Source organism: Crocodylus porosus, unplaced genomic scaffold (genome assembly GCF_001723895.1).
Source record: "Crocodylus porosus isolate Cpor-Errol unplaced genomic scaffold, CroPor_comp1, whole genome shotgun sequence".
NCBI lineage: Eukaryota > Metazoa > Chordata > Crocodylia > Crocodylidae > Crocodylus > Crocodylus porosus.
Genome location: NW_017728932.1, coordinates 12,033,853 through 12,046,841, shown reverse-complemented (window position 1 = coordinate 12,046,841; position 12,989 = coordinate 12,033,853). Strand labels below are relative to the sequence as shown.

Here is a 12,989-nt window from a genome sequence, read left to right as displayed (position 1 = left end):
AAAGCAAAAGCAGACCTGAGCTTGCAGTGGCTGCGTTGGACGAGAAGGAAGAGGCGGAGGGGGGAGGCAGAAAAAACAGGGAAGAAAAGAAACTCCATTAAGTGTAAACTCCACCATCTCGTTAGCTGCTGACCACCAGCAAAACGGGCCCCGGACAGTCTGCTGCCCGAGCTAATTGCAACTTGGCCCCAGAGTAAAGCAAAGCGCCAGCACATGGAAGAACAACCGAGTGGGTTTTTTGTCACGCTGTGACTCAACAGGTGTGGGCAGACCCCTGAGAAATGCCCCAGTCCATACGCCACGCTCTGCAGCACGTCGGCCTTTTCTCGGCTGAAATCTCCCTCCTCGTTTCAGGCCACGTTGCTCCGTGGGCTCTTTTTCGCCCCGTGCACATTTTGTTTTTCCCGATTCCCTCTGTGCTCCCGCTTTACTCTATGGCAGTCGCACATGCTCCCCGACAGCTTGTTGAGGTAGGTCTCTCATTTCCCGGCGGCTCGCCCCTCCCCAGAAGAAAACAGCCACATGTACGAGAGCAACTGCACGTGCTGGAAAGCAGCAGGGCATTTTCCACAGAACCAGCATCAAGGCAAAACGCCTTAAATCAAAGCCATTACCCGCTGCCACGACTTAGGGCTCGCCAGATTAGGCTGCTCCAGATCGTTATGAAAAATTCATACGACACGCTGCAAAACAGCTCCTTTTCTTGCTCAAAAGGGGTAAGCATTGAACACTGCCGGTACAGATGTAAGTGGAGGCTGGAACAGCGCAGGGTGACAGGCACGTCAGGGAGATGCCGTTCGGCAAGGAGCTCTCAACACCGTCGGAGCCGGGCAGCGATGAGCTGGGGAGGGGTAACGCCGGACATCACAGCCCCGCAGGCAAGCGGGAGCCACCGGAAGATGCCAATGGGTGACGCTCGGTGGGCAACCCAACTCATTTGTCTGTGGTTTGGGGGCCAGGGGCCCAAGCTGCAAAAGCATCTAGAGCCAAACTCTCACAAACTTGGGGGCTATTGTAGTGGGAGGGAATTTGCTCCACAAATCAGCTAATCTGGGGTTCACCTGGAGGCCACGTCTAGCCGTGGCATGGGTTTATGTGCACAGGTAGTATGTTTTATTATATATTAGGTCCTGCTGGGACTTAAGCGCAGAGGTTCCTGGCTACAGGGTCTTGCCCCTCCATTCGGGGTCAGACTGATCGCCAGCCAGGCGCTGTACCCCACGGTCAGAGCGGTGCGGACCGAGCGTTTCCGCTTTCCTCTGCAGCTGGGGACGGGGACCTCTCCCTGGGATCTCTTGATCATGTATTAACCACCATTCACAGAAGCAGGGCGTTGGTGGCCAGGACCTATGGCGGGTCACGGTGTCATGTCGTGTGTTGTGTCAGGGTTGACTAGTTTTACTAAGAGGTTAGACTACAGCTTTGTATGGGATGGTTTGGATAGGGCTGAGCCTGCCTCAGGCAGAGGGCTGAATTAGACCTTTGGAGGTCCCTTCTAGCTCTGCTTCACTATTTTCTCTCTCTCTCTCTCTCTCTATATATATATTTCTTTTTTTTATATTTATATGTACATATCTATATATACACATGTATAGCTATATCTATCTCTATAAGTGTGTGTGTGTATGTACGTATAGAGTGATGCGTGGACATCCTCCATTTTCAAAGGCGGCTAATGATTACGGGGCTGCCGTTTTTGGGGCCAACTTGAGAGACGGAAGACAAAGGCAGTTTTCAGACATCACCAAGGCATAGATCATAGAAAGTCAGGGTTGGGAGGGACCTCAGGAGGTCATCCAGGAGTCACCTGCCATCAGCAAATGACGCCCCTTTGCAGTGGGACAACCTGAACCACTCACTGCTGTAGGTACTCGCACACGTGCGTGCGAGCTCAGATCTCACGCTGCCATGCACATAGTGCTGCAAGGAGCAGAAGGCACTTCCCCCCCTTACGAGGCTGGAGGCCTCCATTAATATTTGCACAATGCTTTCATGATACATAGGGGTAAGTAGTGGTAGAGGACCAAATGTTGCAGGTGGAGCCACGGGAGGCGCTGAGAGGGTGGCATCTCCACTCACAAATGCGAAGATGCAGGGTAATTAGTTCTCCTGCCTCAAGACACTAGGATGAGCACAGTACACTTCAGCAAGCTGTACAAACATCAAATAATTTCATATCTGGTCCCTACCTTGTGAGCATTATTAGTGTGATTACCCTCATTTTACAGGCCAACGTAGTCTTCAGAGGAGCTGGGCACTCACACCCGTCACTGAAGCAAATGAGGGTTGGTCCCCTGCAACCGCTGACCTGGAACTTGCCTGAGGCCACGTAGGCAAGACAGTGGCGGAGAGGCAGGTGCCCTTGTTTGTTGGCCTCATGTTCGGGGCCTTAGAGGATACCGCCTCTGACCTCCTACAGCAGCGGGGCAAACAAAACCAAGCTCGCTTCCAACCCGTGCACGACGTGCCGACAGACCTCTGGAGCTCTGCTGCTAAGAGCAGGCAGAAGCAGCAATAAAAAAAGCCCGAGTTTCAGAAAAATCAAGCCCTATTCTTTCTGCTTCGTACGTCGCCACCACCGTGGGGCCTGGCGACCACGGATCCACGGGTGAGGCACGAGGCCGTGACATGCAGCTGTCTCTCCTCCGCAGGGCCCTTCGCCTGGCACTAACGTGGCCTGGAGCTCGCCAGCACGACGAGCAGCCACGCACCCAACAGACAGTGCGAGCAGGGATCCGCGGGGACAAGGTACGCTATTTTTCTGTCTGCCACTGCTCTGTCTCTGCCGTCCCTCTGGAAATGGCTTTGCACGTCACACTATTGCTCGGATAACAACAGAAAGCAGCGGGTGGTGTGAAGTAACCACAGCCTGGCCGTCGCGACTGGGCGCGAGCGGCGTCACACAAGGCGCTCCTGTCCACACCGGGGCTTGCGTGAATGACTGAACGCGCTTCCATCAACAGCAACAAACCCCAGCACGGCTCAGACCCGCTCTTTTGAATGACCCAAACGGCTGCAACTACGTGCGGGGCTCCCGTTACAACGTGGCTATCCCCGACTATGATGCAGCCCGAGAGTCGGGGCGCTGTAGTCCCGACTGCAGTTACACCCAGGGTCCCAAAAAAACCAAGCGCTTAGGAAGGAGAGAGAGAAACGCCTTGGAGCATGGCATAAAGCTTCCTGCAGCAGCTGTGCAGAAGTGGTCCCGTAGCGAGCCTGCCTCCTGCCTCAGCGCTGCCCGAAAGCTGTAAATCTCCACGGGCCCCGTCTCCTCCGAGGGAAGCCACGCCACGCCACGCCACGCCACCGCATTGCTCAGCTTCGCCGCGATTCTTTTTGGCAAACCATCAGCTTTTATTGCCTCATCCCATTTTCCATATTGCAAGTTAATGGTGTCACTCGTGCGCGGGGGCTGGAGCACGACACGGAGGCCGCGTGAAGCCTCGCTTGTAGCCGCCACAATCAGGGAGCCAGCTCTTGTCACAGCCCTTACAAAAGGATCTCCACTCGAGCGGCTCATCTTTAATCATTATAAAAGCACAGAAGTTTAATCCATTTTTGATGTAAGCACTAATAGCTCGGTGTCCTTGAAGTTCAAAGTGGGCTTCGTGCATGTCGCTAATTAGCCGAGCAAGCAGCCATTCAGCTCCCTCTCATGTTTCTAATTAGATTCGTAACAACAAACAAATGTCGACCTTACAAAGGCTGTGCTACATATTCCTCCATTCGTTAAACAGGTTGGGAGGGAGGCCACTTCCATGTTTCGGCCCCGCCGCCACCAGAGCATCGGGCGCCCGCAACACCTTCCCTAACCTCCGGGGCGGATGGCGCCGCGCGGCTGTGCCGTGAGCAAGGGACAAGGTCATGTCTGCGGTGCGGATATGGATGGCGGTACCAACGCAACCAAGAGAAAGCCAGCTGGGCAGGGGCTGGGTGTTGCGAAGGCAAGAGCCTTTCCAAAACGCCCCCTCCCCTGCCGTCACCTGGGAGCACAGAGGTGGGCGTGGAAGAGGTGGGGACGTTTGAACGTGCCAAGGCTTTGGTTGCACGACAACTTGGAGGACGCCATCCCCCCAGTGATGGGGTGCAGCAGGTGGCTCCAGTCTTGTGCTGGCATCATCTAGATTTGCCCTGAGCACGCGGGGCAAGAGAGCGACAGGAAAGCTGGGGGCCTGGCAGCATTTGTGCTCCCAACCATCACTGCCGCTGCTGGGAGCAGCTTCAGCAGCGCTCTCCCTAGCCCAGCTGCGGCATGGCAATTTGTAGAGGACGCGCTGGGGGATCAGGCAACCGGGTGGCTCTTGGATCTACGGAAACAGTCCCCAGCCCAGCGCGGCTGCAAAACAAGAGCCCAGGCCTTGCAGTATGGCTGCGGCCCTTCCGGCAGGCATGACTGACGGGGCACCGTGGGGCAGCCAGGTCAGCTGTGGTTGCTCTACTAACGAGGGCATCTCATTTGAAGGTTAACTGAGAACTGAACACATTTTTCAACTAGACCTCGCATGCAATGCTTAGGACTGTTTTCATTCACTCTTCCTCTGCACCTAATAAAGAGTAACAGAAGGGAGGGAAAAAAATTAGAGAGCTCTTCTGCTTTCTCCCTAAACCAATCTGAGCGTGGACCAAACGAATCACGGCAACATTGGCTGTATCATAATATTGACACTACTGTAATCGGCAGGGAGGTTTCCTTTCTTTCCCATGCAGTATTATGGTGCGTGGCACATCCTGGGAGAAGGGAACCGGGTCTTCACAAGTTGCAACCCTCCCATTTCAGAGCTGGGAGGGCCAACAGGACCCAAGGGATTTAGATACCCAGCTCACACCAAAAGTGACTTCCACTAAGACCCTTGGAGAGCGTCCCGAGAAGCACCGAGCGCCCTGAACCCCGTAAAGTTCGCTGGACATCACCGGTACCCAGTGCGTCTCAGGATCTGAAACCAGGGTAATGTATTCCCAGCCTCTGCATCCGCTCTGGCAAGAGGCAAACAGGCGACAGCCACCTACGATCGTGTTGCATTGTAAAATCATTTCCTGATAATTTTGCTATTTAAAGCAAGGAAAGAGTGAATCTCTGGCATTTTCACCTCTTATTGGGTAATAAGAAATCTGTCACTACTTTTACCACGGGCAACTGCATTTGCATTAATTGTTTACCACAGCCTGGACAGGCCTTTTATTAATATTAATGAGTAACTGGGAACAAAGGGCCCTTTTATTTTTAGCCTACTCTAATTGCGTAGTAATTACTCATCTACAAAACAAATGAGCCGAACTCCATTACCATAGCAACCGAAACTCCGGCCTCCCACTGTAACACATTAACCGGCTATCATTCCTGTTAATTTTAAATTGAAGCCTTTTGTACAATAACAGACAGTAGAAGAGGCAAATTAAACCCAAGCCAGGGCTTCATTTCACTGCATATTTTAAGTCACAACAGTGGTTGGGGCCTGCCGGGCGACGGTCTTCCCCTTCTTGCAAAGGAGCAGTGCACCTAGGCAATGCAATAAAACCCCGCGTGGCTCCATTTTCCTTTTCTTCTTCCACGACACTCGTGTTGTGTACAAAGCCTCGCTCCACCAGGAGTTTACACAAGACAAAGGTGTTAAACTGGTAAGAACGAACCGGTTCAACGCGCATTGGATACTGCAGCCACAACAAGCAAGGCACCGACTCTTGACAAAGGCAAAGGAAAGGCTCTTTCCCAAAGAGACCGGTCCACCCCACGCTGCCGGGGGCTGCACCGCCATGTGGCAGCAAACATCGGCTCTCCGCCACCCTCCCCTCCCATCCGCAGCTGCGTGATTTATGGACAAAAGTAATATTAGGAAACTATTCTGAGCTGCCTCCTCCTGCAGCTGGTAGGAAAGAACAGCCAGCGCCGTGCAAGTAGCTGCCGCCGCGCTCGACTTGGTAGGAGTCGGATTTTGACTCCGCCGATACTGACCACCCGTCGTGGGAGCCGCCCATGCTGAATTTGGTCCCCAGTGCCAAGGTCCTAACCACTCATATATCAAGCTATTGAGACAACTATATTTTAATCAGTGAAAATTAATATTTGTCTGCCCCTGGCTGCCTGTCACGTGGCCCTTGATGGCTTGCCTAAGCTTAGTAAGCGGCCCTCTGCCCAAAATAATAGCCCCACCATTTTGCACCCAAGTGCCTCAAGGGCTTTGGCCACACTGACACACGCCACGCCACGCCACGCCACGCACGCATCGCAGAGGGGGAAAACTGAGCTGCACAAAGATGACACCAGCTGCTTGGCCTCATCCAGCCAACCAACTGAACAGTGCCATGAGGCCCGAACCCTTTCTCTAGCTACTGGATGAGCTGGCTGCACGAATGCGGGTTGTTTCAGGGATTTTTTTAAAACATAATATAGGCCATAAAGCCCAATTCTGTATTCCCTGGCTTTTATGAATCAACTGTCATCGTCAAGTTAATACCGGAACAGACGGATACAAAAGCTTCCTATAGAGGATGGGAAAAAAAAAGACGCCAAGGCACCATCTCAAACAGATGGGAGAGGAATTGTGTGTTTTCATGGCCTTTGCTGCTCTCAATTCCTTTCAGAAACACGGGTCTTTTTATACCATTTGAAACATACCTTGGAAGATTACCGCTGTGCCACCTCGTGGATAACAGCCCACTAGCGCTGCCAGGTGAAGGCGCTTGGTCTGCAACGGTCTCTAAGCTTTAAGCCCTGATTCGGCTCACCCCTCAGGCTTATAGCACCTTGCTGAACTGGGACCATCGTGCTGGAGGGGCCTGGTTTCAAACCCTGCTGCGAACTTGCCTGCGGAAGGGTTTGTCTTGCTACATCAAATAAAGTGGCCCAAAGCTCTGCCCTTTACAGGGGAGAAGGAAGGAAAGCCCAGCCGGCTGAGCTGGCTGCACCAACGGAGTCGTAACGATTCAAAACCTTCAGCGTTTGGAAATGGGAACGTTTCCCTGCCTGCCTGATTAGCCTGTCTGGATCGCAGTATGAGCCTTGTGGAGCCACCACTTGGCATATATCAAGCGAGGCACCCTGGAAGCCAAAGCGATCTCTGTGGAAGAGTGTTTTCCCATTGAAAATAATTCCACTGATTGAAAAAACCATTAAAAGTTAGCTGCTCCGTTCATTAAAGATTAACTTATACTGTACTTAAGTCTGCACTTCAGAGCTGGTCACTAATTGCACAGGAGATGATTTATCAAGTGCACAGGATTTTCTATTACAAAATTATTGATTAACGCTGATGTGTTTTAACCACAATAGACTCTAACCGGGAGCCTTGTAAAATGACTACAGCTGAGGTCAGTGCCTGGCAGCAGCAGCAAATTATTTCAAATTTACTGAAATTTTTGTATGGCTCTGTCGGAGGCCCTGCCCCTCAAGGATAAAGAAAAATGCCTCCTACAATAAAGTAAGATAAACAGGTATTGTGCGCGGTTTGAACGCCAGAATGCAATTACAGGCACGCCTGTTTGTAATGGCTTCCAAATTACCTGGGATCTACGTAGGGCTCGAGAAACCTTTGGAGAAAGGATTCTGCTTTAATTTTTTAGCAATAAAAATCCCGTGTCTTCAGGAGAATAGGGGTAGAGCACGCAGAAGGGAGAGGAGAAAGCTGTCCCTAACAAGGCCGAATAATACTCCCCCAGTGAAATGCGGCGTGACCTCCTACCTGCAAACCTTGCACACGTCTGGAAGACGACGGAGCATTTACCCATCAGACATGTGCTTAGTCAGGGCAGAGTTTGGCTTCCTTCATTTCCTCTGCCTCTTTAAAAGAAGACATTTTCCTTTTGTTTGCATCCAGCCATTTAATCCCCCTGCTAATTTAGCTCATTCGACCCGCTGGGAACCGGGGACTCTTAAAGCAAGTATGTACATTACCCAGGTCCGTGCTCCCCCCTTCCCTCGGAGAGGCAAACATTTTTAAAGGCGGCTTCTCGCGCCGGAAAGAGGAATAAAGGATAACGTCTTATGCGGCCGCTAATTTTTTTTTTTCTCTTTTCAGATGCGTCAACTCTGCCGAGTTCCAGTTGCCAGCCCCTGTCAAGTAATTACGGGCTGTTCCAGTGGAGTGAGAAATTTCAGCCTACTTGCTTTTCCCAGGTGGTCCACTTGTTAGGTTCTGGCTTTGGAGATTACATGCCTTGGATTAAATTTTATGTACTTTTATGTAGTGAAATAAAAAGAGGAGTGCAGTTCCATTTCAGCTCCTGCCCCAAAGGGGAACGCTCTGCCTGGGCAGCATAAATCCCGAATTGGTTCATCGCTGGATCGGTCGCCCGCGTCTCCTCCTGACGCTTAAACGGGGCGGATCCAGACTCCTCTCGTTTCGTGCACGCCAACTGTCGCCCCATTTTTCTTTTCTTTTTTTTTATTGCTGCAATTTGCTAACGCAATCAGCGCTTAACTACGAGGCTAAATTTTTAGAGCACCTTATTTAAGTGTACAGCGTGGGTTTCTATGCCCCGTGCAATTTGCCGCTCTGCTAGTTTTTAGATACGTTCCTTATTTAATCATACGTCTTGCACATTAAACAGTGGGTCCCCGCGTCTCTTTAGCAGACTGAAATCTAAGGGGGAAATTATTCTCCCCCTCAATGCCTAAGTGTTGGAAGTGCTCAGGAGAAATAAAGGGGATTGTGCGCGGGGACAGTATAGCCATCCGCAGGTTTCTAGTCGTGTCAGCTCCATCCAGGAAGTTCCTTGGCTGATTTACTTTATGTACTATTAGAGGTAAGGAGCAGATACAAACGCTTAATTGCATTTTGAAAGCACCTTCCAGATACTTTGCTGCTTTTAATAACATTTGCTGAGATAAGCGTGCTAAAGATTTGGCTGAACGTACGTGATGGGGTATGAATGTGCTTGCTCAAAACTAGCAGCAGTTAGGCTGCAAACAGGGTGCCGGACCGGACGGGGGAAAGCAGCACTGTAGGGTAGCCTTTCTACTCCCAGCAGGATATTTTCTGACAAACCACTGTGCAATTCAGGACTTGAATTATTGGCTGTTAGATCTATTGACAACCGCTTCCTTTCTAAAACACTTAAAAAGCGGAGTACCTACAACTGGGCGCAAGAAGCAAAGACGTTTGCTGGCTCAATGGTAAAGATGATGAACTTGTCTTGGAAACCCTTATGCAGATCCCTCCGAAATGTTGGCTCTTCAATTTATAAATGTTCTCTTAAGCTCGGCCACGCGGTGATGGACGCAAACCGCGGCTGGCGCAGCGTCTGCTGCGTGACACGAAGGTTTATGACCTCAGTACAACCTCCCTGCGGCTCAGAACGGTTTGGTAGGAAGCTATTTTACGCAGCTCAATAGGGTTTAAAGTTTCCGGTGATTTAGGTTTGGCGTACCCGGTTTAAGACTGCTGAAGAATGAGTCTATGGGCTAATGTAGACGAGTAACAGGTTGATGAAGAAACCATGATGGTAAAATGATTTTTAAAAATAAAGAAAGAAAGAAAAGCTTAGTTCCTTTTTTAAGTAAATGTTCTAAGAGATCATATTTAGATTCAAAGTTTTAATGCCTGGAATTTTTTATTTGGGGAAAAAAAAAAAAGCAAAAAAAAAAAAAAGAGACAAATTTACTATCAACATAAGAGTATGCGCGGGTTCTTATCGGGGAAGGATGTAGGTCACCTACAGCCATATTCAATTTATTCTTGGAGTTTAACAAATACGGTACTATGGATCCAAGCCTTTAGCAGCGCTCTGTTTTGTTGAAAGCCCTACTCTTTCAATCAGACCAATGCTATGCTTTTGACTGCCACGCTATTTCAAGTTGATGATACCTATAATATCAACTCAACAATGCATGTTCTACAACTACATCTACTGCTACCAGTACGACTACTACAGTGCATGCATTTAGTTCAGTCCCACAGATACATACACTCTAAGAACAGGCAAGGGGAGATGTGAAATGTTTTACGGGACGACAGGTAGTTTGTTTTTTTAAGTAAGGGAAATTAATAATAATCATAATAATAATAATTAAAAAAAAACATCGAAAGAAAGTGTACAAAAAAAAAGTAAAAAGAGAGAAAGACATTTCTCGAGAGCTGATAGGAGTCGTTTCTTGAATCGTTTCATCTGAACAAGCAAAAAACATGCAACCAGCTGCTACTAACAAGAAGCTGGACACTGAGAGAGGATTAATAGGTGTGGACAAACCTTCCCGCTGAGCGCGCTCAGAAGAGTGTTTGAGAGGAGGTGTGCACGTCCGAGTGTAAGAGAGGCCGGAAAGAATGCCTCAGAGACACCCTCTCTCACAGCAGCCCCAACCAAGCAAGAGAGAAAACAACAAAAACATAACTGCTCACACTCACCATCAAGGTCAGTAGCTCACGTTACTCGATTTGTTATAGCTGGCAAGTGTAAAGTACAGTACGGGGTTGTTGGGTGCTCCCGCATCAAAGGCAGCATTTGCAGTTGGCGACTGGCACGCACAAAAAAAAAAAAAATAATAAAAAAAAATCGAGGTACATTCGGGGGCGGGAAGAAGAGGCGCAGCTTCCTCGATCCGGACCGCAACGCAGCCCTGATCCTGCTCTGCTTGAACACCTCCTGCCGTCACCCATCCCGCCCGGAGCGGAGGTCAAATGTTGCCGTGCTGATGGGCCACCATTTGCACCCCCCCGGGGCGAGGTGCCAGTGACGTCCCAGGAGCCAAGCAGCAGGGAACCAGGCCTTACCATGTGCATTATCATCGGTACTTTATTCTCCAATCACGAGGGAGAAGCAGGGGAAGCCGGAAACTCGGAGACCGTCAGCTTAAAAGGCCGCCCCCCACCTTTCTGCCGAATTTCAGTTGCCATTTCCCCCCACCCACTCCTGAGATTTTTTTTTTTCCATGCTTTTCCTGGATCGCAAACGCGCTTGCAAGACAAAAATATGTGTAAAATATGCCAGGCGAGATTAAAAGACAAGTGACACTGATAGTGAAGTTGTCTCAGAGGACTTTGCAGCGTTGAGGCTTTCAAGCTTGCTAATTTGCCAAAACTCAGGGCCCAATTCATTAAAAAAAAAAATTAAAAAAAATAAAAGGGCAGATGATGTCATCCAAGCTGGATTTAGCCATGCAGCTCCTGCTGAAGCAAATGGGAACCACGTGGCTAAATCCCATAGTCACATTTGAAAAATCTCACCGACTGCTTTTTCATGGCTTGGGAAGGGAACCAGAGCATGTGCCCTCCCAGTAAAACTCAGCTGAGTGTGCACAGAGAAATGCGCCGCGTCGCTGATGCGACAAGACCTTTTAGCTCTGATCATCATCATCCGTGCTTGCATCCCCGCAATGCCACAAGAAAAAAAAAGGGGGTTGAGCAGGAAACCGAAGGCCGGAAAGTGCCGAATCACAGAAATGATTAGTTACCAAAATGGGTCACAATATGGAAATAGCCAGCATGCAAGCTAAGTGCGCCCCTGGCAGAAATGATCTAGGCAAAACCTTTCGCCGCCTGCTGAGCGAACGGGTAGTTCCCCCGCCGTCAACATGAGAACATCTCCTTACAATAAATAGGGGTTGCTGCCGCCCAGACACCACGGGTGTGGGGGCTTTGGAAATGCATAGTGAAATGTCTGGCAACACATCTAAATTGTAGGTGTGAAAAACATCTTAGTTGACTCGTGGTCCATGTTTTCAAAAGAACTCAATTCCCCTTCAAGCACCTCAATGAAGTGGCCTGGTTTTCAGGGGGTACGGCCTACGCTGAGTATTTTGGGATTAGATGGCCACTCTGTTTGGCTGACTGAACGGTACTGGTGGGTGCTGAGATCATTGCGGGGTGGGAAACCAGCCCTGGAAATGTTTTCTATCCAAAAGTCATCTGGATCAAAATGAATCCAGCTGAACAGGAGGTATCAAGAACGACCTCAGACCCTGAACCTGCAATAGTCTTACTTACGCGTTAGCTTTAGTAGCCCTGATGAAACCTATGGACTCAATAATGGCAGCAATGTTAAGCCCTGGGTGTAGCTAGAATCGGGACCTTATAGCCAAAGGGTTTCATTTCGAGTGAACTGGGTCGGGCAATTATTTTGGCGGTAGGGCCACTTACTGAGTTTCGGCAAGCTCTCGTGGGCTGCATGCCAGGCAGCCAGGGGCAGAGAAATATTAATTTTCTAAAATTTTTAGGGGCCCCGCGGGCCAGATAGAGTGGCCTGGCGGGCCACATGTGGCCCACATTTTGTCCACCCCTGCACTAGATGGACAACGGGGCTCAGAGTTGTCTGCAGCTACGGAAACCCCATCTTTGACAACCCAACAGGCTCTTGAGCTGTGAACTGGAGGAAGAGGGAAGGAGCTCTGCTCTCACCTTTGCTGACCGCCAACGATGACTCTGCATTTGGTGCTTTGAATCAGAAAAAGCGTGCAAAGGGAGCATGCACATTTATAGATACAAAAAAACCCAAAACCCTAATTTTTCTTGTAATGAATTGGGCCCCACAAGCTGAAACTTGAGGATCATTGTACTCCGCTGCTCCTGGACACAATTCACTACCACTGCCCCGCAAGGGGGACGAGACCCAGATGCCCCGTTCAAAAACTCTCTTGCAAGGGGAAGGACGGCCCGTGAAACGCCATTGCTCTGCCAGCCGCGTTTCACTGCAAATGGAAACAGCCTCTCGTTTCAAGGGATTCAACCGGTTTTTTGGGGGTGTTTTGTGTTTTTTTCTTCCTCCTTGAATTCTAGGGGGAGTGGGAGGAGAGAGCTGGCACTCGGTCCAGGCAATTTTGACAGGCCTTTCCAAACTCCATACTGCTCTTTAGACTTGCCAGGCAGGGCGGTGTTAATTGAAGGTTAGATTTAGTTTCGTATTGCAAGTTCAAATTAAAAAAAGAAAAAAAGAAAAAAAAAAAAAGGAAAAAATTGAAAAAAGAAGAGAAAAGAAAAAGGAAAAAAAAAAAAAAGAAACAAAACCCCACTCAAATCAAAAACAAATGATTTCAGGCACAGAATCGATCAATGCTCAGTTCA

At 49.6% G+C, this 12,989-nt stretch overlaps 1 protein-coding gene and 1 long non-coding RNA gene across 2 annotated transcripts in view; one reads left to right on the top strand and one right to left on the bottom strand.

Moving 5' to 3' along the window:
• MSI2 (musashi RNA binding protein 2) overlaps nt 1-12,989 on the bottom strand; it is a 342,416-nt gene that overhangs the window by 20,212 nt on the left and 309,215 nt on the right. The window lies entirely within an intron of this gene.
• LOC109317125 lies at nt 6,911-10,008 on the top strand. Its single transcript, XR_002102982.1, has 2 exons — nt 6,911-7,875; nt 8,013-10,008. It is a non-coding gene; the product is annotated as an uncharacterized LOC109317125 (long non-coding RNA).